Raw genomic sequence first — 22,698 nt, 5'->3', positions numbered from 1 at the left:
TATGGGATTTGCGTTACAAGATATATGAGGAGAGACTTGCTGACCTAAACATGTATACTCTGGAGGAAAGGAGAAACAGGGGTGATATGATACAGATGTTCAAATATTTGAAAGTTATTAATCCGCAAACGAACCTTTTCAGAAGATGCAAAGGCGGTAGAACGAGAGGACATGAAATGAGATTGAAGGGGGGGCAGACTCAAGAAAAATGTCAGGAAATATTTTTTCACGGAGAGAGTAGTGGATGCTTGGAATGCCCTCCCGCGGGAGGTGGTGAAAAAGAAAACAGTAACAGAATTCAAACATGCGTGGGATAAACATAAAGGAATCCTGTTCAGAAGGAATGGATCCTCAGGAGCTTAGCCGAGATTGGGTGGCAGAGCTGGTGGTGGGAAGTGGGGCTGGTGGTTGGGAGGCGGGGATAGTGCTAGGCAGACTTATAAGGTCTGTGCTTAGCCAGTGGTGGGAGGCGGGGATAGTGCTGGGCAGACTTACAAGGTCTGTGCCCTGAAGAGGACAGGTACAAATCAAGGTACACACAAAAAGTAGCACATATGAGTTTTATCTTGTTGGGCAGACTGGATGGACCATGCAGGTCTTTTTCTGCCGTCATCTACTATGTTACTATGTACCACCTCTCTCTAGGCGGCTTGAACTAAAATACAAGTACAGAAGGCTCAGAGGCATGACCAACCCTCAGCTTTTGCATACTTCTATGGTCTCTGAATCCATTCTCAAAAAATGCAAATCTTTATACTTCCATGTACTCACAGGCCAAGAAACCTAGATTCCTTAACACTACTGGTAGTAAAGTCTACCAAAGTGCTATGCTTGCTATGAAGACTGAAGCCCATCAATTTCAGATTCTTCACTATCAACATCTTACAACACTTGGAAAAGGCCACAGCCGCTCAATCAGTCGACTGCAAGGATACCATTGTAACAAGGAATAATTTATACTTGGGGATAGCTAGAGCACTCACTAATATTTATAAGTTTTGATATATATATTATAATTCTTCACCAGTTGCCTATTAAAGCAACAAGATTCACAATTGCAGTATTCTGTACTGCAAGATTTAAAAGCATCCACTTTGGACACAAAAGACCATATATTTAGCTTCAAAAAGGGTTTATTTAAAATACAAATCATGTAAATAATATTGCAATGAGAGGTAGTTCTTTTAAGAGATCTTACAGAGAATCTGTACTTCAAAGTAAGGTAGCAGGTCTAGATCAAAAGTTATGTTACTTACAAGCCCTTGTTACAAAGTATGAACAGCATGAGGTAAACACATGGTTGCAGGAGAGGTCCTCATAGCAGGCAGGTGAGCTGCAGGTCAGGTCCCAATAGCAGCAGGTTCCCAAGAGAGAGCAGCAGGTCCCAAGAAGCTTTTAGAGCTGGGCTTTTCCAGGCTTTTATACAGTCTGTTTGCAGGAAAATATGAGTGCATGTCCTGTGTGCATTTGCTTCCTGGTTTGCACTCGACCCTGGGCATTTGCAAAGCATTGTGGTATCTTGGTCTCATGTCTTATGACATCACAAGACTTCCTGTCTGGATTTTGCTGACAAATGGTCTTTTGAAGTGAAAAGGCTTCCTGCTCAGTCTCTGTAGCAGATACACATTATACTTTCCTTTTGTCAATAGGTGTGTGGATTTCACAGGTTTTCTGTCTCCTTGCCTCTTTGATCTTTGTTGTGTTGATCAGCCAGGCTTTTGATCAGAGGAAGAAAGTTAAACCTTTGAAGCAGCCTCTTACTTGTTTGTCCTTTTGTTAAGTAGTAGAGGTGTTAATGGCTTTTAGGTGAACGCCTAGCCAAGCTTTTATTAACAGTCCTTCAAGTGGGAGGGGGAGAGGAAGTTTGAAGACTTCTGAAGTAGTGCCTTTTGTCCTTTTAAATGTTCCCAAAGGGAGGGGGAAGAAGGGCTTGAACTGAAAGCCAGTTTCTGCTGCAGTTTCAATAAGTCTTTTAAAATTGTATTTTTGTTATATATTTTTATCTGATCCAACACAACATCATGCTACATATATTTCAATAATCCTGACAATTAAACTGATACCATTACACCATCATCCAGCTTCACGTAGCTCTGTAACAGGCAACCTATCACCTTATCATGACTATTTATGATGCTTAAGACACTTCTCCTAGATCTGAAGCTATAGCTATTAGCATCCACCACCTGGCCTAGCTAAAAGCCTCAGACCTGCGGAAAGACTGTCTGGGAGACACTCTTTTTGGAAACAAAGTTAAGGATGTTGTATCAGAAATTAAAGACAACTGCTCCACAATGAGAGAACTCTCCTCTCAGCTTGAGCTGCAGGAACAAACCTCTCAATATTTATCTAAACAGTCCTTTTATCATAGTACTACAATTATCAGTTCTTCAATTAGTTCTACCCCAGATGGTGCTATGCACCCTACAGCAGGCCCGCCGCACAGCACCAGAATCAGCATCATTACCCACAAAGGCACAGTCCCAGAGAGCATAAGCAAGCCAAAGGCACTCAGGTTACCTCCCTGAAAATTAACCCTAGTTTTTGACATGCTGCCGATCAGAGGGACACTCAGCCACTCCCAGCATGCCTGGCAGAACATCACATTCGAACAATGGGTTCTCAATATCATTTCTATGGGATATCGACTGAACTTCCAAAGCTACCCACCCGACGATTACCTCCTATCTGCCTCCACCACGCTGCACCATCACATACCTGTCCTAATGGTGGAACTGAACAGCTTGCACTGGAGGAAGAATCCACAGAACATCGGGGCACAAGATTCTACTCTAGGTTTTTCCTCTTTCCCAAGTCTGGTGGTACATAAGTATTGCCACACTGGGACAGACCAAAGGTCCATCAAGCCCAGCATCCTGTTTTCAAAAGTGGCCAATCCAGGTCACAAATACCTGGCAAGAACCTGAAAAAGTTCAATTCATTTTATGCTGCTTATCCCAGAAATAAGCAGTGGATTTTCCCCAAGTCAATTTAATAATGGTCTAAGGACGTTTCCTTTACGAAGTCGGCCAAACCTTTTTTTAAAACCCTGCTAAGCTAACCACCTTTACCACATTCTCTGGCAACAAATTCCAGAGTTTAATTACACGTTGAATGAATAAAATTTTTCTCCGATTCATATTAAAATTTACTGCTTTGTAGCTTCATTGCATGCCCCCTAGTCCTAGTATTTTTGGAAAGAGTAAACAAACAATTCACATCTACCAATTCCACTCCACTCATTATTTTATAGACCACAATCATATCTCCTCTCCGCCATCTTTTCTCCAAGCTGAAGAGCCCTAGACACTTCAGCCTTTCCTTATAGGGAAGTCGTCCCATTCCCTTTATCATTTTTGTTGCCCTTCTCTGTACCTTTTCTAATTCCACTATATCTTTTTATGAGATGCGGTGACCAGAATGGAACACAATATTTTACCTCCCTAGCATGCCCTGATGTTATATTTACCCAGTCAATAGTGGGGTAATTGAAATTACCCATTATTGTGTTGCCCAGTTTGTTAGCCTCCCTAATTTCCGATAGCATTTCTACATGCGTCTGTTCATCCTGGCCAGGCGGACGGTAGAACACTCCTATCACTATCCTTTTCCCCTTTACACATGGAATTTCAATCCATAGGGATGCCAAGATGTGTTTTGTTTCCTGCAATACAATAATAATATGAACCCTGATGGACCCTCATTAGATATGAGGGTCCATCAGGGTTCATATTATTATTCTGTGGTAGAGCTCTGAAATGTATTTGCTAAAGTTCATCATACAATATTTTTAAGAAGAGATTGAAAACATGGTTTTTCAATAATTGTTTAATGATCACAATGTGTTGTGTAAATAATTGTTTAATGATCAGAATGTGTTGTGCATTATGAATAGTGCTATGCATATCTTTTTTTTAAATGTGTCTAATGTAACCCACTCTGAACCAGTATTTTAGAGATTTTGCAGGATACAAGACTCTAAAAGCATAGCAAAGTGGGTGGTTTCATCCGTGGGCGAGTGCCTGCTGGCGGTCATCTGGCAGTTGGTCATTGCTGATGTGGTGTCCTTGAATTATGCCATCCGGTTCAAGAGATTTACTACTCTTTAATTTGTTGATTTGGCTCAGTATGTCTTCCAGGTTCACAGAGATTTTTGCAAGAAATTGTTTGCTTGTTGCCATGGTGGGGAACTTAACACATTCGTAGCCATGGCAATGTGTGAAAAAAAACAGGTATCATTTTTTGTGGGGGTGGCAGGACTTACAGGGCCATCATGGTTAGATTAGGAGGCCCCAGGACTTTTTCTTGAAGATGGAGTATTTGATCCCTGGTGGGTCAGCAGCACCACCCCCTGTCGCAGCACACTGCACAAATGGTTAAAAAAAGGCTCTCAGGGTGAGAGGCCTTAATCCTCTGGTAGGCCCCCCTCCCCATCCCAAAGTGTTAGTGGTCAAAACTACCCATAAAACCCTACCCCCTCTAAGCTTCTTCTCCCCTACCAAAAACTACATTGAGGGCCAGCAGCAAACCTTCCACCCTCCCTTTGGATCATGACTCATCTGAGGGGTCTAGGAATTTGGGGGGGGGGGGGCATAAGTGATCCCTACCGCTCCGCCCTGGTGGCTGCTACTGGGTAAATGGGTATTGTCTCACCTCAATAGTCTCATAGTACTACCACTAGAACAACAGTAGCCAGTAGAGCAGGAGCAAGTGGGGATGGCACCTTCCCACAAGGTTGCCCAACCCCCTCAAGTGAGTTGTTCATTGGAGGGGCAGATGAGGGAAAGCAGCACAGGTCCTCAGTTCACTTAATGGCAAGGGTGGAACTGGGACTTTTCAGGGGTAGCTATGACCATTAATGCTCCAAGCCCGGGCTGGGGAGGTTGGGGCCCACTAGACTAGTGCTTCTCAACCTTTTCCTGGAGGCACACTTATATAGTGGGGTTTTCAGGAATTATGCAATGAATATGCACGAGATAGATTTGCATATCATGTCTCTCCAGTATATGCAGATTCATTGTGGTAATGCTGAAAACCCAGTTGGCTAGGTGTGTCTTTAGAAGATTGACAAGCACTACCCTAGATTACCAGAGCTTGAGGTCTGCCCTGGTGTAGGGGTCTATGGAAATCTTTTAAATTTTTCTGTGGAAAAAATATGTAAGCCCTGTATTGGGGCTGGTGGGGGGGGGGGGGGGTGAGCTGTTCGGGGAGCTAAATTTTGAGAAGGATACTGGGGTTGGTGGGGGATGTGAGCTGTTGGGGAGGGGCTAAATTTGGGGAATAAAGGAGAATAAACAAAACAATGTATGTTACTTTCAGAGGTGTAGTTATTTTTCTTGTGAGAGCCTTTATAGCATGTTCATTTTCACTGGGTTTGCTATTAATGAGCTGCTACTTTGTATTAATTTGCATTGCAGCAGCTCATTCATGCCAATTAAAACTTTGTTTTAATTCACTTATCCAGTCCTCACATGCACACGGTTTTGCTTACCCAAAGGTGAATCCTTTGGGTAACAAAGGAACAATTAGGTATAAACTGTGTTGTTTCTGACTTTACTTGTTTTGGACTGCTATGGGTCCTGCTGATTTGTAGATCTGCTTTCTGGAATTTTGGAAGATGGAAATGAGGCAATAAAAATTAAGTTTTGGATGTACTCTGTAGAAGTTGTTGTTTACTTTTCCAATATGTGTACGGATGCCTATTCTATTCTAACCATGTGGCATTTAAAGGACAAACGTTTAAATGCCTAGTTGGGCATATATACTAATCTCAACTTTGTTAAATGTTTCTGACATATCCATCTATTTGCTCCCATGATATAACTGAATTCTATTATTCTGTCTCACTATATTTTCAAATGTAAGACACAATGAACCCAACTTTGCTTGGATAATGTGTAATATAAATATAGATATAAAAAAAAGATATCCTTTATCCTCCACCTTTTACGACACTGCCTATTCAGCTGGATGGTGATGGCACAAGGAAAGCAAGTATGGTCCAGTAAATAACCTGTTTCTTAGCTGGGCCCTAGTATTACCATATTGAAACCATGCCTCTGTGGTTATGGTCAATATCACAATTCTTCATGTACAGCCACAAAACAACCTTTTAGGGTGAATAGTGTTCAAAATGAGGTCTTTTTTATTATCGGATAGCGATAACACTTTCCAGTTTTGGCAAAAACAAAATATAAGAAAACCAATGGACTGCATTAGGGGCCTAAGCCCATTTAGTTATGTTTAAACAAAAGAGATCTGCATGAAACAAAACATTTCATTTGACTTATAAAACCACTTGCCCATGAAATATGTTCCAAAACAGAATAATCCATTTGTGATCCAAAAGGTAAACTTTTACAAAACAGATGAAGATGTGATTCCATGTGCCCCAATGAGAGTTTAATTTTACTTTCAATTTCAATATATTCCATCTTTATGACACCAGGCCTCCCAAGGCAGATTACAACAATTAAGATGAACCCATCAGGAAACGGGATATCCTCACTGAAATGTGGACATTTGTATTGTATAAAACAGTGTAGAAAAATGAGCATAGTATACAGAGTTTATAAGTGCTGTTTCTACCAGCTACAATAATTTTTTAAGCTGTTTTAGTGATATTAAATTTTTATTTCATGATATAAGTAGATATGGGAAGCTTTCAAATAAATGAAAAAGCTGGGGGGTCACGTGATGACTGCTTCCTGAGTAGCAGCGGGAAGGGAGAGCTCCCCAGATTTCTTTGAAAAATCGGCTAAAAAAATCAGAAGATTATACACCCCGAAGATCAGCAAGAGTGACGGAAGGGGTAGAGCACAAAAAGAAAACATCGGAGGAAAAGCTGGGCGAGGGACTGGTCGGTATGTCCACAAGAAATCAGGGTGGACCAAAAAATAAAGCCGCACCAGCGTGGAAGGCAAGTAAGATGGCGCTAACTCCTGAGCATGCAACCGGCGCGGAGAAAAGTGCGGGTGACTGGGCCAGAGAAATATCATCGACAGTAACAGCGGCGCCGGAAGACCGCCTAAATAAAATTCACTCCGCAGTCGAAGAAATTAATGAAAAATTCGACGCACAGGCAAACAGACTAACGGAAGTGGAGAGTCGCGTAATGGTGCATGAGGAAACAACGCAAAGTATGGCAGCCCAGATTGTAACCCTGAAAAAAGAAGCGGCGGTGCTTAAAGAACAAGTGGAAGAGCAAGAAAATCGAACTCGCCGCAACAACTTACGGGTGGTGGGTTTGCCCGAAACGGTAAAAGATGCAGACCTGTATACATTCTTTAGTGAGTGGCTGCCAACACAACTGGGCCTTGTCGGGAGAGAGGGAGCCTGGCAATGCGACCGGGCACACAGAATCGGAGCCCGAAGGGAAGGAGAAGGGAAACCCAGAACAGCAATCGCGCATTATATCAACTGGCGAGAAAAGGAAGCCCTGCTGAAACAAAGCCGTTCGGGACATTCACAGCTGCAATATGAGGGGTAAAAAATCTTGTTGTTTAACGACTACTCCTCCTCGGTGGCGCAACTGAGAAGAGCAATGGCCCCCACATGCACCCAACTGTACCACAAGGGCATCAGATTCTCGCTTCTTTTTCCAGCAAAATTGAGAGTGTGGCATGGAGGGAAGACTTTGGTGTTCTCGGGACCGTCGGAAGCCAAGATGTTTATGGACGGCTTAAATATGGAGATTCCACGAGAGCAAAATCAGTGAAAGAAACCCTTTACAGTGGAAGAGCGAATGGACGTTGCTCCGATTTGGGTTACAACTAGTTTCAACAAGGCCTAGTTGGAAGGGCCTGGCAAGGATGCCTGGTGATTCTCTGATGCAGAGCAGCTCAGTGGGGATAACAGACTAGTCACAGGTCAACTTTTAATGGAGTTAACCATGAAGGGGATGGGGAAGCACGCTGCCGATCTGGTGCGGGCACACAACAGACGTTATGTTGGTGATACACTGAGGAGAAGATTACCCCATTTATATATTAACAATCCATTGATGCAGTGCGTTGACTCCTACACTACAGATGGAGACATCAGAATCGTGAGACTTGAATCTGCAGAGTCATTGGAAGTTCACAAGAACACTATGTATCCGGTTGTTTGGTTTGTTTAGATTGTTGTGGGGGCTTAATTTAAATAGATAAGGGGTGGGAGCAAGGGTAAAGAATGAGGGGGGATCTTTAATGATTGCTTCCTGCTGTTTGACGAAGGGAAGGGGAAGGTTTGATGAGGAGGATGTTTCTGTTGGTTTATAGGGGAGAGGGAGAGGGGATGGGCAAGGGGGCAAATGGGAACTACGAGCATCGAGGGGGAGGGGTTGGTAAAGGGGGGAGGGGAGGGGAAGTACAAGGGGAAGGGGCAGGGGGGGCTAGTCTGCAGGGTAAGTGTAAGGGATGTCAATTCTCTAGTGAGATAGCTCAGGTGATAATGGCTTCTGGAGGGCCCGGCTGGGAGGTCCTCTGGGAGGTAAGTCTAGGTTCCATGAGGTACATAGGCAAATGCATATGGGATGGTTAATCTAAAGATTATATCTTTGAATGTGGATGGCATTCATTCTCCAGTCAAACGTACCAAAATATTATCTTGGATAAGAAGGGAGGGTGCGGACATCGCTTTTCTTCAGGAAACGCACTTGTCTAGCTTAGAACATGAGAAACTGAAGAGGGGGTGGGTGGGAGAAGTGGTATATTCTTCCTTTACCAGCAGGAAACGGGGAGTGGCCGTACTTATCCACAAACAACTACCTCTAAACATTCATAAAGTGTTACAGGATAAGGAGGGCAGATATGTCATCATCATGGGAGAACTTTGGGGACAGAAATTGAGTTTTGGTAATATCTATGGTCCTAATGTGTATAATCATAAATTTTTTTCAGATATCGTAGCAAGGGTGGCTGCTTATCCAGAGTACCAATTGATCCTGGGAGGGGATTTTAATTTCCTGGCAGACCCCACTATCGATTGTAAACCAGTAAAACCAAAAAGTAAGGGCTGGCAACAAAAGGGGATAAATTTTTTGACGTATCATTTAGAGCTAGTGGACATTTGGAGAACACTACACCCTCAGGAGATAGATTTTACATTTTTCTCTAACCCACACAACACATATTCCAGATTAGATTATTTTCTTATATCACAGTCCTTGTTTCCGATAGTGAAGACGGCGCATATACTTGATACCACATTATCTGACCATTCGGCTATATCAATATCCCTGGCATACACAGCAGGAGGTAAGGAGAGGGTGTGGAGGTTTCCCCCTTCTTTGTATAGGGATGTCAAATTTAGAACCTATTTGAAAGAGAAATGGGATGAGTATCAAAAGTTTAACGATACTCCGGAGGTGAACCCAACTATATTCTGGGAGGCTGCTAAGGCAGTGATGAGGGGTCATGTTTTGGCTTACACCGCTGGAAAAAAGAAAAAAACGGAAGAGGAATTGCTAAGGCTTTCCACTGAATACCAGACAGCTCGCAGACAGCATATGGGAAGCGTAACCATAGAGCATAAGGAAAAGCTGATGGAGTTACGGAAACACATTGATCAGCTGCTTAACACGCGGGCTGAGAAAGATATTTATTATCAAAGATTTAAACTATTCCAGTGGGGAAATAAGGCTGGGAGGCTCCTGGCTAACTTAGTGAAACCCTACAGAAAGAGACAGGTTGTAACCTCAATTCGAGATGGGGAAGGCCGTTTGTATCATCAGGAGGCCCAAATACAGAGCCAATTTGTACAATATTACAAATCTCTTTATGCTGAGCGGGAGCTAGACACAGGACAGAGGGATTCTTTTTTTGAGCATCTTCAGATGCCCACATTCACAGATGATCAAGTGCAAAGGTTGAGCGCCCCAATAACACCACATGAGGTATGCCAGGGAATAAAGGCGCTGAAATTAACTAAAGCTCCAGGCCCGGATGGCTACGGCCCAGAATACTATAAAATGTTAATGGAGAAGGTGTCTGGACCCCTGGCGGGTATGTTTAATAGTTTGGCCGAGGGGGGTTACAGAGGGCAAACTAACCCAAACCTTGCACATATTATATTATTACCTAAACCAGGAAAAGACCCTGGGCAAGTGGGATCCTATCGGCCAATTTCATTATTAAATCAAGATGTAAAGCTCCTAGCAGCAATATTGGCGAAAAGAATGAATCTATCTTTAGCTGGGATCATCCAGGAAGATCAGGTAGGCTTTGTACCTGGCCGTTATGCCTCAATGAACCTCATTAGAGCATTGGCGGCAATACATACATACAAAGGAACCGGAGGGAGAGAAGCCATAGCTGGTTTAGACATGGAAAAGGCCTTTGACAGTATATCGTGGCAGTATTTATTTTGGGTGATGGAAAAATTTGGGATAAGAGGTAGATTTATTGAATGGGTTAGGAATTTATATGCCAAACCTAAAGCTAAGCTCATGATCAATGATTCATTAACAGAAAGCTTTGATTTACAGAGGGGAACGAGACAGGGGTGCCCCTTGTCGCCGCTACTGTTTCTTATAGCTATTGAACCCTTGGCGATAAAAATCAGACAGAGCGATAAGATTAGGGGGCTTCAGGTGGGGGGGAAGGAGATCCGAATAAATTTATTCGCAGATGATATCTTGCTTTACTTGCAGGATGCTTCTATCCACCTGGACCAGGCACTCCTTTTAGTAAGGGACTTCGGAGGGATATCAGGCCTGAAAGTAAACTGTGATAAATCGGAATTACTTCTATTATCAGACGGTTCGCACAGCGTAGGGCATGGGAACTTTCCTATCCCGCCAGTGAAACAGTCCAAGCGATATTTAGGTATACATTTGAGCACTAATGTACAAGTGGTGTACAAGAAAAATATACTGGACCATATAGATAAGATTAAACAACTATGCGAGAGATGGAAAGATCTCCCACTATCCCTGTATGGAAGAGTAGCATTGGTTAGATGGTCTTGCTGCCGAAATTATTATACCCAATTCAAGCAATGCCCATTTGGATTAAAAGGCGGGATGAAAGGTCCTTCAGATCAACCATTCGATCCTTTATATGGAGACAAAAGAGAGCTAGAATAGGACACTATGTGCTGATACGTAACAAGGAAAAGGGAGGGCTCAACCTACCTGATATTCGTCTGTACAATGTGGCAGCATTAATGCGCTTTATCTTTGAGGGTATTGGTGGACAGGCAAAATTTACGCCGACCCAATGGTGGGAGGGTTGGTGTTCACCACATACATTTATAAACTTATTACACACGCCTCCAGGGATGGGCACAATTGCAAACAGACAGTATAGCTTTCTGTCTCCGATATGCTCAGCCTGGAAATGGTGGAGAAGCAGGCAAGCAAAAAGCCCGAGGGCATCGCCCTTCCTAAAGATGGTGGGATTAGTGGATTTCCCGGCAGGCATGGGACCCTCAATATTTAGGAGATGGGCAGAGAGTGGTTGTATGACATGGGGGGATTTAGTATCTCCAGACAGTAACACCTTTTTATCTTTTGCACAGGCGAAAGAGAGATGGGGAGTCCCTAATGGTCATATGCTACAATACATGCAAGCCCGGCACTACTGGCAGACGGTGTGGGGGAAGTATGGGGATCAATGGTCATATGGTACTCTGGATAGGATGATACTAGGTTTGCCCCCTGAAGGAAACAAATTGTCTAACTGGTACAAGATGGTGAAGCTGACTATACCAGCAGTGAGAGAGGATAATGTGGTTTCTAGATGGAATAGGGACTTGGGCACACAGTATACCCAGACCCAATTTAATGTTTTTTTTGTGATTTTAGCTGAAATGGTTAAATCTGCGGAATTGCAGGAAACCCAATTTAAATTACTACACAGGACCTATATTACCAGAGAGAGAGGGATAATAATGAAATTATGGGATTCGGATCAATGTACCAAATGTCAGGCCAGTGTGGGTACCTATTTGCACACTTTTCTGGAATGTCCTAAGCCGACCCTGTGGAATGAGATCTTTAAGATACAAAATAAGGTGCTTCAAACCACAGTAGTTTGGTCTCCCCAATCCTTAATGCTGGGAGATCAGACAGATCTGATTGAGCAGGGGCTTTCTCAACCACAAAGGAGATTCTTGTATATGACTGCATTGGCAGCTAAAAAAGTAATACTGCAGTTTTGGACTAGTGTGGAACCGGTGCCGTATCACTGCTGGTTGAACAAAATATTAGAATTGGCACAGCATGAGAATTTACTATATAAACACTCACAGATAATAGGCAATACGCACAATTGTGGCAGAAACTTGAAGAATTGATATTACACAACGCTTCAGGGGGGGACTAATTTCACTTGCAGACGGGAAGGGAGGGAGGAAGGGAAGGGGGGGTTTGGAGGGGTGGGCAGGGGAGAAGGGACATATTTGGATGCTACTTTTCTTTTTTTTTTTTTTACCCTTTGAATGGTATAACATATAAGGAATTGAGGGGGGATCGACACAGTTGGGAGGGGGGGGATATTTAAAAAAAAAAAAAAAAAAAGTCAGTGCAGTCCTGAGTGAGGGAGGGGACTTGCACATCTTTATTCAGAGTATAAATGTTGTTCAACTCACTGGTGTTACTTTTTGTATATAAATGAACAGAACATATGGTTGTACTGCACTGATGCTAATAAAGATAATTCAAAAAAAAAAAAAAAAAAGAAAAAGCTGTCAGATATGTAAAAAAATAAATAGACAAAATCTTTTGTCCTCCACCTTTTAAGGCACTGTCTATCCAACTAGAACAGCTTTAGACTTTTTACAGATGAACTAGGCATTGGCAGTCTGTTATTTCTAATAATCTTTTGCTGTCGCTTTAAATAGTGTTTACTGTTGTTTTGGGTGTACTAAAACGGCAGCAAGCTCCGCCTACTAGCTTCAGCCCATACAATGGACCAAGGCGGTTATTTTCACCCGGTCTCCTGTTTTCATCCAACCTCCTTGCGGTGAGCCCACCTTACAGATACCTAAGCTTTCTAAAAACTCACATACTATGCCAAAAAAATTTAGCATTTCTTCTGAAAATGCATGGGAAGATGATACTTGTGAATATTCGTCAAACAATGGTCTCTCTTCCGGTTAAATGGTCCAACACCCTCCCTCTCCTATCACTCAATCTTTATATTTCTTACAACACAGAGCTCATTGGACTGCTATTAAATCCTTTAAAAGTAAATTATCTCCCAATGATTTATGCTGTTCTTCTTGCTCCAATCAGAAGGGTACACTTAAACATATATTGCTTGAATGGAATAATGCTTATACATTTTGGCTGGTTATTTGGCCTAAAATATTAGATACCTTGCAACTTTCTAACTGGTTACCTATAGAAATCAAACCAAATAAAACATGGAAAAGAAAATATGATGATACCTTTTTTATTGGACATAATTTAATAAATTTCTTGATTAGCTTTCGAAGGTTGCCCTTCTTCGTCAGATCGGAAATAAGCAAGTGTGCTAGCTTATTTCCGATCTGACGAAGAAGGGCAACCTTCGAAAGCTAATCAAGAAATGTATTAAGTTATGTCCAATAAAAAAGGTATCATATTTTCTTTTCCATGTTTTATTTTGTTTGATTTCTATTGATAACCTTAAGAGTGGACTAACACGGCTACCACACTCCTCTACTTAACTGGTTACCTAAAATCATTTAACTACTACTACTACTATTTAGCATTTCTATATAAGCATAAAGTTTGGAAATCTATTGCCCTTTCAAACTCTGATAGATGCTTCTTTATTTGATTTTTAAAATTTCTATTGATCTTAAATTGATCACAACACTGGAATCCAATTTCATGTGGTGGAATACTGTTTTATTATTTAAGAAAAATGAGGATATTTCATTAAAAGATTTTCCTACTACATGTAGACGTTAACGCGGGGTAAATTAGATCAATATTTATCTGTTTCTTTATCCATTGATGAAATATTTATAATTTATGCTAAAACATTCTGCTCAGACATTTTGTCATGTTATGTTCTGTTCATTGTGCTCTCGTTTGAAGCACATTTCATTTATGGTTACAATTCGGCTTACCTTATTACAAAATTTTTGTACAAAAACTCAATAAATATGACTTAAAAAGAAAGAATTCACAGGGAAGGTCTGGGCTGACCTGCAGAGGGCGCTAGAGAACAAACCCTACTGGGCACACTGACAGGCCCAGACGCCAATATGACAGGAAGGAAACTAATACGCACCACGTTTTACACAAAATCCGGATGTTAGCGCACAACTGAGCTGTGGAAATGCAGCCAAAACAATGATAAGGGAATAGACACGTTCCCGGGAGAGAAGAGCCGAGATACTGAAAAAATCAGCGTCGTCTGGCATCTATCCTCATTCTCCGCATCCGCGATCCAGCATCTCTCTCTCAATCCCCCACGCTTGTCTGCACTGCAGTCGGCGACATCTCTTCCCCCTTCTCCTTACCTTTACAATTGTCTTTACCGCTAGAGGTCGCGACAAGGAGTCACAAACCGGTTGCCACTGCCGCTTCTTGCCCACCGGAAACAGGAAATTGCTGCAGAAGGAACCAAAGCACTTAGATTGAGACAGGGAGGTAGGAAAAAAAAGCAGGAGCCGGGATGACGTCACAAAGTTGAAGACAATTTGGTTGGTCGCTGTTTCCCATTCTCCGTGCGCAGTCGTCATCTAGTACACTCTATGAGCTGCTGCATTCTTGTCGTTCTTTATTGTTGGTAGCATTTTTATGTAATCTCATTTATATTTTCAAACATACCGGTTTATGCAGCATACGGATGTACACAGAGGAAGAATAATAACAGAATAACTTTTCATAGGTATAGTAATTTCCAGGGCTTTTTTGAGGGGGTACTTGGGGGTACTGAGTACCAGCACCTTTTCCACTGTCTGCTAAACTTGACCCATGGTTCTCGTATTTTAATGAAAGAGCTCTACATACAAATTCTGCCTTGTCATAGATTCTATGACTGGTTGCAGGGATCTTGGCTATTGTGGGGTGAGTCCTTCAATGATCACTCCACGCCTGAAGGGTGGCCTGGCATTTGAGTACCGCCACCTTTTTTACTAGACAAAGTGCACTGGTAATTTCTTATAAATCGTAATCAGTGTGTCATTTGGAGGTTATAGGGACTCTCTAGCACGTGTTGTATTCATGCAGATATTTTTTCTCCGGGTAAAGGGTCCCTAAAACAGACATCATGTTATGATGTCATACATGCTTGACCTAGTGGACCTCCCATCCAGAAATGCCAAAAGATCTGCTCGTACCTATCTTCATCTGCACTTCCCCAGCTGCAGAGGATTAAAATACAAATTGACACACGCATCCAGCTTTTCCTACATGAGCACGCAGTTGTAGAATGCACTTCCAAAACACCTAAAAACAATCAATGAAATAACCAACTTCCGCAAATCGTTGAAAACCTATCTCTTCACCAAAACTTACCATGAAAATCCATAACTAACTACAACACACCACTACGCGTTCCTGATTATGAATCTTTTTTTTTTCTTCAACTGTCTGATCAGATCGATATGTTAAGTTTACTACTCTTGTCATCTGTTTAACACCAAATGTATTTCTGTAACCTGGAATGGCGTTGCCATTACAGGTATTGTAAGCCACATTGAGCCTGCAAATAGGTGGGAAAATGTGGGATACAAGTGCAATAAATAAATAAATAATCAGGTGCTCAACATTTAGAATTTTTATTGTTTTTATTTATTTATGACATTTTTATCTCACATTAAGCATAAATTAGGTTGAAACCTGTGAACATTTAAAATATTTTTTCCTGTGCCTAAATCAAAAGAGAATGATGGTTTGTGGCAACTAGCTACTTTTGTTTTGTGGAATGCAGTGGTATATTATATAAATGCACTTAATTTTGTTTATTACTACTATTTATAAGCGCAATAGCAAATAATGTATATAGATATGTCCTGGGAAAAATTATAGCTAAGGGAAAGTAGCATTGACAGTTTGCTGATGCTCTGTGACTTGCTGATTGGTAAACCTAAATATCAAATTAAGTTCATATGTACCTTTAAAGTAAGCCAAGATCATTGGGCATTATTTTTTGGAAGCATTTGGTATCTTGGGGGCAGTAACAACAACTCATCAGCTAAGCAGTTCATTGCTACTTATAGAAAAATGCTTGTGCATAATGATCTGCAAGATATTCTCCGAGGCAATTGCCTTCCTCTCTGGAAACTGTTCCCATTTTAACTGTATCAAGCAATTACATAGCCAAAGTAACACCCTCAGCATCAGTCCTTAAAAATTCTACCTGTAGACACGGTCTCATTGATCCTGTTGAAAGAGTAATATCAGACCATGATTACGCCTGTATCCCAAGACCTGACCATCTGGCCATGTGTTCATAAAAAATTGTTGTATATATTGCTAGGTCAATGGCTGGCGGTAAGGTCGCAGACCCAAAATGGACGTGCAGCAATGTTGATTTTGCCGCACGTCCATTTTTGGCAAAAATTTTAAAAAGGGCTTTTTTTTTACAGGCGTGCTGAAAAATGGATCGGCACGCGCCCAAAACCCTTACCTACAATATTGCAAGCCATTTTTCAGCCCACCTTAGTAAAAGGACCCCTGAATGTTGATAGTGGCAGCGAACTGTGTTCATTGATAATGCAGAATAGTAAAGGTGGCCTTATTTGTCCTTCAACAGATGTTACTGAAATTTGTGTGAAGTGTGAAGGAAAAATTAGTTCTCACCTGATAATTTTCTTTCCATTAGTCCCAACAGATCAATCCAGAGACTTATGGGTTATGTCCATGTACTAGCAGGTGGAGATAGAGAGAACTCCGAGGTTTGCTACATGTGGACCTGTGCAGCTAGCCAACTCTCAGTATGAACAGTACCAAAGCAGTGGCATGAAACACATAAAACTCTCCTGACTCAGATAAAAAAAATAGCAAGGCACCAATTCAACTGCATATACAATACTTCTCTTTTTTGTTTTAACACGCAAAGGCAACTGCCCCTGAACACCAAACTGAATGAAAAACAACGCAACCAAAACTCCGCTGTAAACACGAAAGCACACTGGGTGGGACTCTGAATTGATCTGTTGGGACTAATGGAAAGAAAATTATCATCAGGTGAGAACTAATTTTTCCTTCCATAGTGTCCCACAGATCAATTCATAGACTTGTGGGATGTACCAAAGCAGTCCTCAAGTAGGGCAGGACAGACCCAAGCTGTAGAAATCACTCCCGCGCCAAAGACTGCATCCTGCCAGGCTGCCAGAGCCACTTGATAATGACGAGTAAAGGTATGAGTCGACGCCCATGTTGCTGCCCTGCAGATCTCTTCCAAAGACACCAAACAGGACTCAGCAAAAGAGGAAGCCTGAGCCCGAGTAGAATGCGCCCAGATTTGAAAAGGAACTGGTCTGCCGAACACTACATAAGCCGAGGCGATGGCCTCCTGTAACCACCGAGCTAAAGTGGCCTTAGAGGCCACATCGCCCTTCCTGTGTCCCCTGAAGAGGACAAAAAGGTGATCCGAACGACGAAACTCATTGGTCAAATACTTAAGAAGAGCTCGCCACACATCTAAACATCGAAACTTTTGAAAGTGCTCCGGATAATCTTCCTGGCGAAAAGCTGGCAAATGTAGCGACTGATTCAAATGAAACCGAGAAATCACCTTAGGCAAAAATGAAGGAACTGTCCTAATGGACACCTCTGCCTCCCTGAACTGCAGAAAGGGCTCTCTGCAAGAAAGCGCCTGCAGCTCCGAAATTCTCCTAGCCGAAGAGATGGCCACCAAAAACACTGCCTTTAGGGTGAGATCCTTTAAAGAAATTCCAGACAAGGGCTCAAAAGGAGGTCACTGAAAAACTCCAAGGAGCAGGTTCAGATTCCATGATGGGACTGTTGGTGTGTGGGGCGGGCGCAAACGGTTCACGACCCTGGGGAATCGAACCACGTCCAGGTGGGAGGCTATAGATCCTCCCCTGTAGCCGCCCTCTGAAATAGGCCAGCGCAGCTACCTGAACCTTGAGCAAACTGAGAGCGACTTGTGCACACCCTCCTGAAGAAAGGCGAGGATAACTGACACAGAAGCCGAAGCTGCTGACACCCCCGAGCCTCAATACGACTCAAAAATGCGCCACACCCTCGCATAAGCTACCGAGGTGGAATGTTTCCGAGCTTGAGGCATTGTGGTAATAACCGTGTCCGGATACCCCTTACGTCTCAACCTCGCCCTTTCAAGGGCCAGGCCGTAAGACCAAATGGGGAGGGATCCTCCATAACGATTGGTCCCTGGACCAGAATTCCGCCCAGCTCCGACAGCCAGAGAGGCTGATCGAACAGCAGATGAACCAAATCCGTATACCACGGACGCCTTGGCCAATCCGAGGCTACCAGAATTACTCGCCTGGGATGATTGGTGATCTGAGTGAGTAACTTGCCCACCATTGGCCACAGAAGAAAGGCATAAACAAGTCCCCGTGGCCAAGGTTGCAGAAGAGTATCAATCCCTTCTGAGGCCAGGTCCCGACCCCTGATGAAGAAGCGGGGCACTTTGGCATTGTACTTGGACACCATTAGATCCAAAACCCGAAGACCCCAGCAATCCGTTATCCGACTGAAGGCCACGGGAGACAGCTCCCATTCTCCCGGATCAAGCTTGTGCCGACTCAGAAAGTCGGCCTGCACATTCATCGACCCTGCTATGTGAGCCGCCGACAAAAGAGAGAGATGATTCTCCGCCCACCCAGCACAGCCACCTCTTGCGCTAGAGGAGCACTCCTGGTGCACCCCTGCCTGTTCACATACGCCACCGCTGTCACATTGTCCAAAAGAACTCGGACCAGGCAGCCGTGAGAGAAGATCCTGAAAGTCCCGAACAGCCAGGCAAATCTTTTTAATGACCGCTGTAATCAGGGAATCTACTGTCGGCACCTTCAGGAGATCTAGGTCTGCGGTTGGCAGCTGGTAAAGGCGCGCCATTGCCCGAGACACCTTGAGCCCGCTGTCTGGCGTGTCCCACTGAACGGAAATTAAAACTTTCATTGCCTCATGAACATGAAGGGAGCAGGGCGGGCATTTGGTGCCCAACATAATTTTGGGCACTGGCCCAGTCCTGCCTGAAGGCTCTGGTGAAGAAATGTCCAAAACTTCCAATGGCCGAACAATGAGGGAGAGAAGCTCCTCCCTGCAAAAAAGGCATGCCGCTGTGGGATCATCGCCATCCTCAGATGGCAATGCTGAATCCGCACCCTCCATAGGACTCTGAGGGCACCCCTTCAGAACATGCCGTATCATCAGGGTCCGAGACCTCCGCTGGGTCCGCAAAATCCACCCGGGGGCGTTTGGACAGCGAAGGGAAAGAAAACCCAGGAGCAGAAACATGCATGGTCCCAGAAGAAACTGGCTGGGGAGAAACCCCCACTCGTTTCATTAAAAAAGCATTATGCATCAATAAAATAAACTCCGGCGAAAATGGCCGAAGATCAGGTGCCATGTGCTCTAAGGAACATGCCGGCATTGAGAAAATGGTGGCCGCCGACGCTCGCATTCCCACCTGCCCCGAGGAACCCGCCAAACTCGGCCCCGCCGTCTCCAGCACCCCGCCGTCCTGAGGAGACTCACCATCCCGCTGCTTAGGCGCGGAAGCCGGACGCCGACAGGTCTCACACTCCCCTGACGCTGCTTCTCTACGGTTCCCACACCAAGAGCAGCGCTTGGCGGCCTCTGATGGCATGGACATCTGCCCAGGAAACTCGACGGTACTGACCCACGTACCGCTGCAATGCCGTCACGTCCTCCGTCCGAAAGGCAGGGAACCTTAAAGGAACCGCAAACCTTTTTTTTTTTGAGACAGGAGAGATTCAAACCTGATCAGGCCAGCAGCCCCAGGCAACAGAGGAGAAGGCGGGGGGAGACTGGGAGGGACTTGGCACCACCAGAAGCTGAAGCAGCACTCAACCCCTGACTGAGCTCAACCAGGCCTAACAGACACCAGGAGCCAGATCAATCCAGAGCTGCACAGGTATGTCCCTCCACCTGCTAGATAGAGAGAATACTGAGAGTTGGCTAGCTGCACAGGTCCACATATAGCAAACCTCGGAGTTCTCTGTATCTCCACCTGCTGGTAGATGGACATAACCCACAAGTCTCTGGATTGATCTGTGGGACGCTATGGAAAAATATTTTAGATGCTATGTCTCCAGCTAGCCCAGCAGTTTCCCTTTCTCGAGTTTCTTGTTTTGAAATAGTGCAGTCTGTGTTAACAAGCTTCTCAAACAGAACTATCTTCCCAGTTTTATCAGGTCAGGTCACATGTAAGAATATGATCCAGTAGGAAATCATGTGCTTTTGTTAATTAAAGCTGTGCCTGAAAAATATTTGCAAGTCTGATTTTATTATGCAGGCAAACAATACACCGCAAAATACAAAATAGCAAGCAGCACAGTATAAGACCAAGTTCATACAAAGGGCCCTGTTTACTAAGGTGCGCTAGCATTTTTAGCGCATGCACAAAATTAGCACGCACTGTGTAGGCGCCCATAGGAATATTGTGGGTGCCTACACAGCGCACGCTAAAAGCACTAACTTGCTTCTAGCATGGCTTAGTAAACAGGGCCCAAAATTAATTATTTTCTGTAGAAAATAAATCTGTTGGCTGCCAGCTATGTGAATATTCTATCACTGTTTCATTATTGCTACTAAAGTATTACATTTTTAGGGCATATGCCTTAAACATAGATTGTTTAAATTCGTTTATATAGACCTTACATGCATATGGTATTGCTTATTAAACCCAAAAGCAAAACCTAAGGTTGGTTAAACAATTTAGTATACACAGATTTTTTTTCTCCTGGTAAGGGGCCACTAAAACAGACATTATGTTATGAGAATTAGCTGCTCAACAAGTTGAAACCTGGGAGCATTTAATCTTTTTTTCTCTCTCTGTGCCTACATCAAAAGAAAAAGAGGCCATGTGGGAACTTGCTCCTTTTGTTTTGTGGATTGCAGTGGTATATTATAAAAATGCACTTGATAGTTTTTATTACTACTATTTAAAAGATAGATATTGAATAATGAGGGCAGAGCTACCTCCTTGCAGAAGTCCAAAGTCAGTCTAAATGTGCCAACATTGTCCAGTTCAGCACACTATTAGCTGCCAAGTTCATACAAAGTTAATTATGTTCAGTGGAAAATAAATCTGTTGGTTCAAGCTGCCTACTATTGTTTAATTGTTGCTACCATGTATTACATATGGGCATTTGCTTTAAACTTTGATTGTTTTGTTTATTCACATGTTACATGCACATGATTTTGCTTTTTAAACCCAAAGGTGAATCCTAAGGGTGGTTGAACAATTAGGTATAAACTGTGTTGTTTCTGGCTTTAGTTGTTTTGGAGTGCTTTGAGTCCTGCTGATCTGTACATCTGCTGTCTGGAATTTTGGAAGATGGAAATAAGAAAATAAAAATTAAATTTTGGATGTACTCTGTAGACGTTCTGGTGTGTGCATGTGAAAATCTTTGAATAAGTGCCTATACTTATGCTATGATTTCTGAACACGTGGCATCATTAAAGGACAGATTTTAAATGCCCGGCTGGGTATATATGGTAATATCATCTTTGTTAAACGTTTCAGACATATCCATCTACTTGCTCCCGTGATATAACTGAATTTTATTATTCTGTCCCATTGTATTTTCAAATGTAAGCCGCATTGAACCGGACTTTGCTTGGGATAATGTGCGATATAAATGTAAAGAAAAAAAATCCTTTATCCTCCACCTTTTAAGACACTGCCTATCCCACTGGATAGTGATGGCACAAGGAAAGCAAGTTTGGTCCTGTAAAGACTAATTCAAAATAACCTGTTCCTTAGCTGGCCCTAGTATTATCATATTGAAAATGTGATCATACCATGCCTCTGTGGTTATGTTTCACTAATAAGTTAAACGATTAACTGGATTTTTTGATTTTGGGAGTGCTCAGCTATTAAATCCTTTTGGAGGTCAGTGGTAATATGTTTGGAGCGCATTCTGGGAAGAGCATTTTTATTCTCACCTAGAGGTATTCTCTTAGGGTATGTATCTGCTTGGGGGATTAGGACTAAACTCAAAAACTCTGGTGACAGAAAGCCTGTCTTGTGGGCAAGAAATGTATTCTTAAATACTGGACTCATCCAGAGGCTTATTGATTGTGGCACAATCAGTTACATAATTTGCTTTTAATAAAGCTGATGTACTTTCTTAAATCCACTCAGATAAGACAAGTAGGCTCCTGAGACTTTGGAATATATAGGGAGGGGGGAGGGGGGTTGGGTTGGAGGGGGGGAGGGGTGGGGGAGAAGGAGGGGGAGAAATGATTGACAAAACTTAACAGCTGTATGGTCCATTCATGATATTTTATTGTTTGTATGTTGGGAAACATTGAACTAGTTGTGTTGATTATCATTGAGTTGTCAATAAAAAATAGTTGAAACTAAAATTAATAGAGCTTAGGGATTCCTAACTGAATTTCAAATCACAGCATCACTTTTACTTAATCTGGGGACAATGCGTTCATACTCTAGCCCCCCCCCCCCCCCCCCCCCCCCCCCCCCGGGCTCATAGTCATATCTTAAATCAGTTAGGTGCTATTTCGGTTCCATCATACTAAGTTTGCTGACTTTCCCGATCATGGTTTTATTTATTTATTTATTGCATTTGTAT

General features: G+C 42.9%; 1 protein-coding gene across 2 annotated transcripts in view; it reads right to left on the bottom strand.

The window, feature by feature from the left end:
• PSMF1 (proteasome inhibitor subunit 1) overlaps window positions 1-14,543 on the bottom strand; it is an 87,607-nt gene extending 73,064 nt beyond the window's left edge. Inside the window, exon 1 of one of the 2 annotated variants that reach the window (XM_030211344.1) lies at window positions 14,440-14,543. The gene's annotated coding sequence lies outside the window, so the exon portion shown is untranslated. The other variant, XM_030211345.1, reaches the window with a different exon arrangement.
• Between the last annotated feature and the right edge of the window lie 8,155 nt (window positions 14,544-22,698).

Source organism: Microcaecilia unicolor, chromosome 8, assembly GCF_901765095.1.
Source record: "Microcaecilia unicolor chromosome 8, aMicUni1.1, whole genome shotgun sequence".
Classification (NCBI taxonomy): Eukaryota; Metazoa; Chordata; class Amphibia; order Gymnophiona; family Siphonopidae; genus Microcaecilia; species Microcaecilia unicolor.
This window is presented reverse-complemented; position numbering and strand designations above follow the sequence as displayed.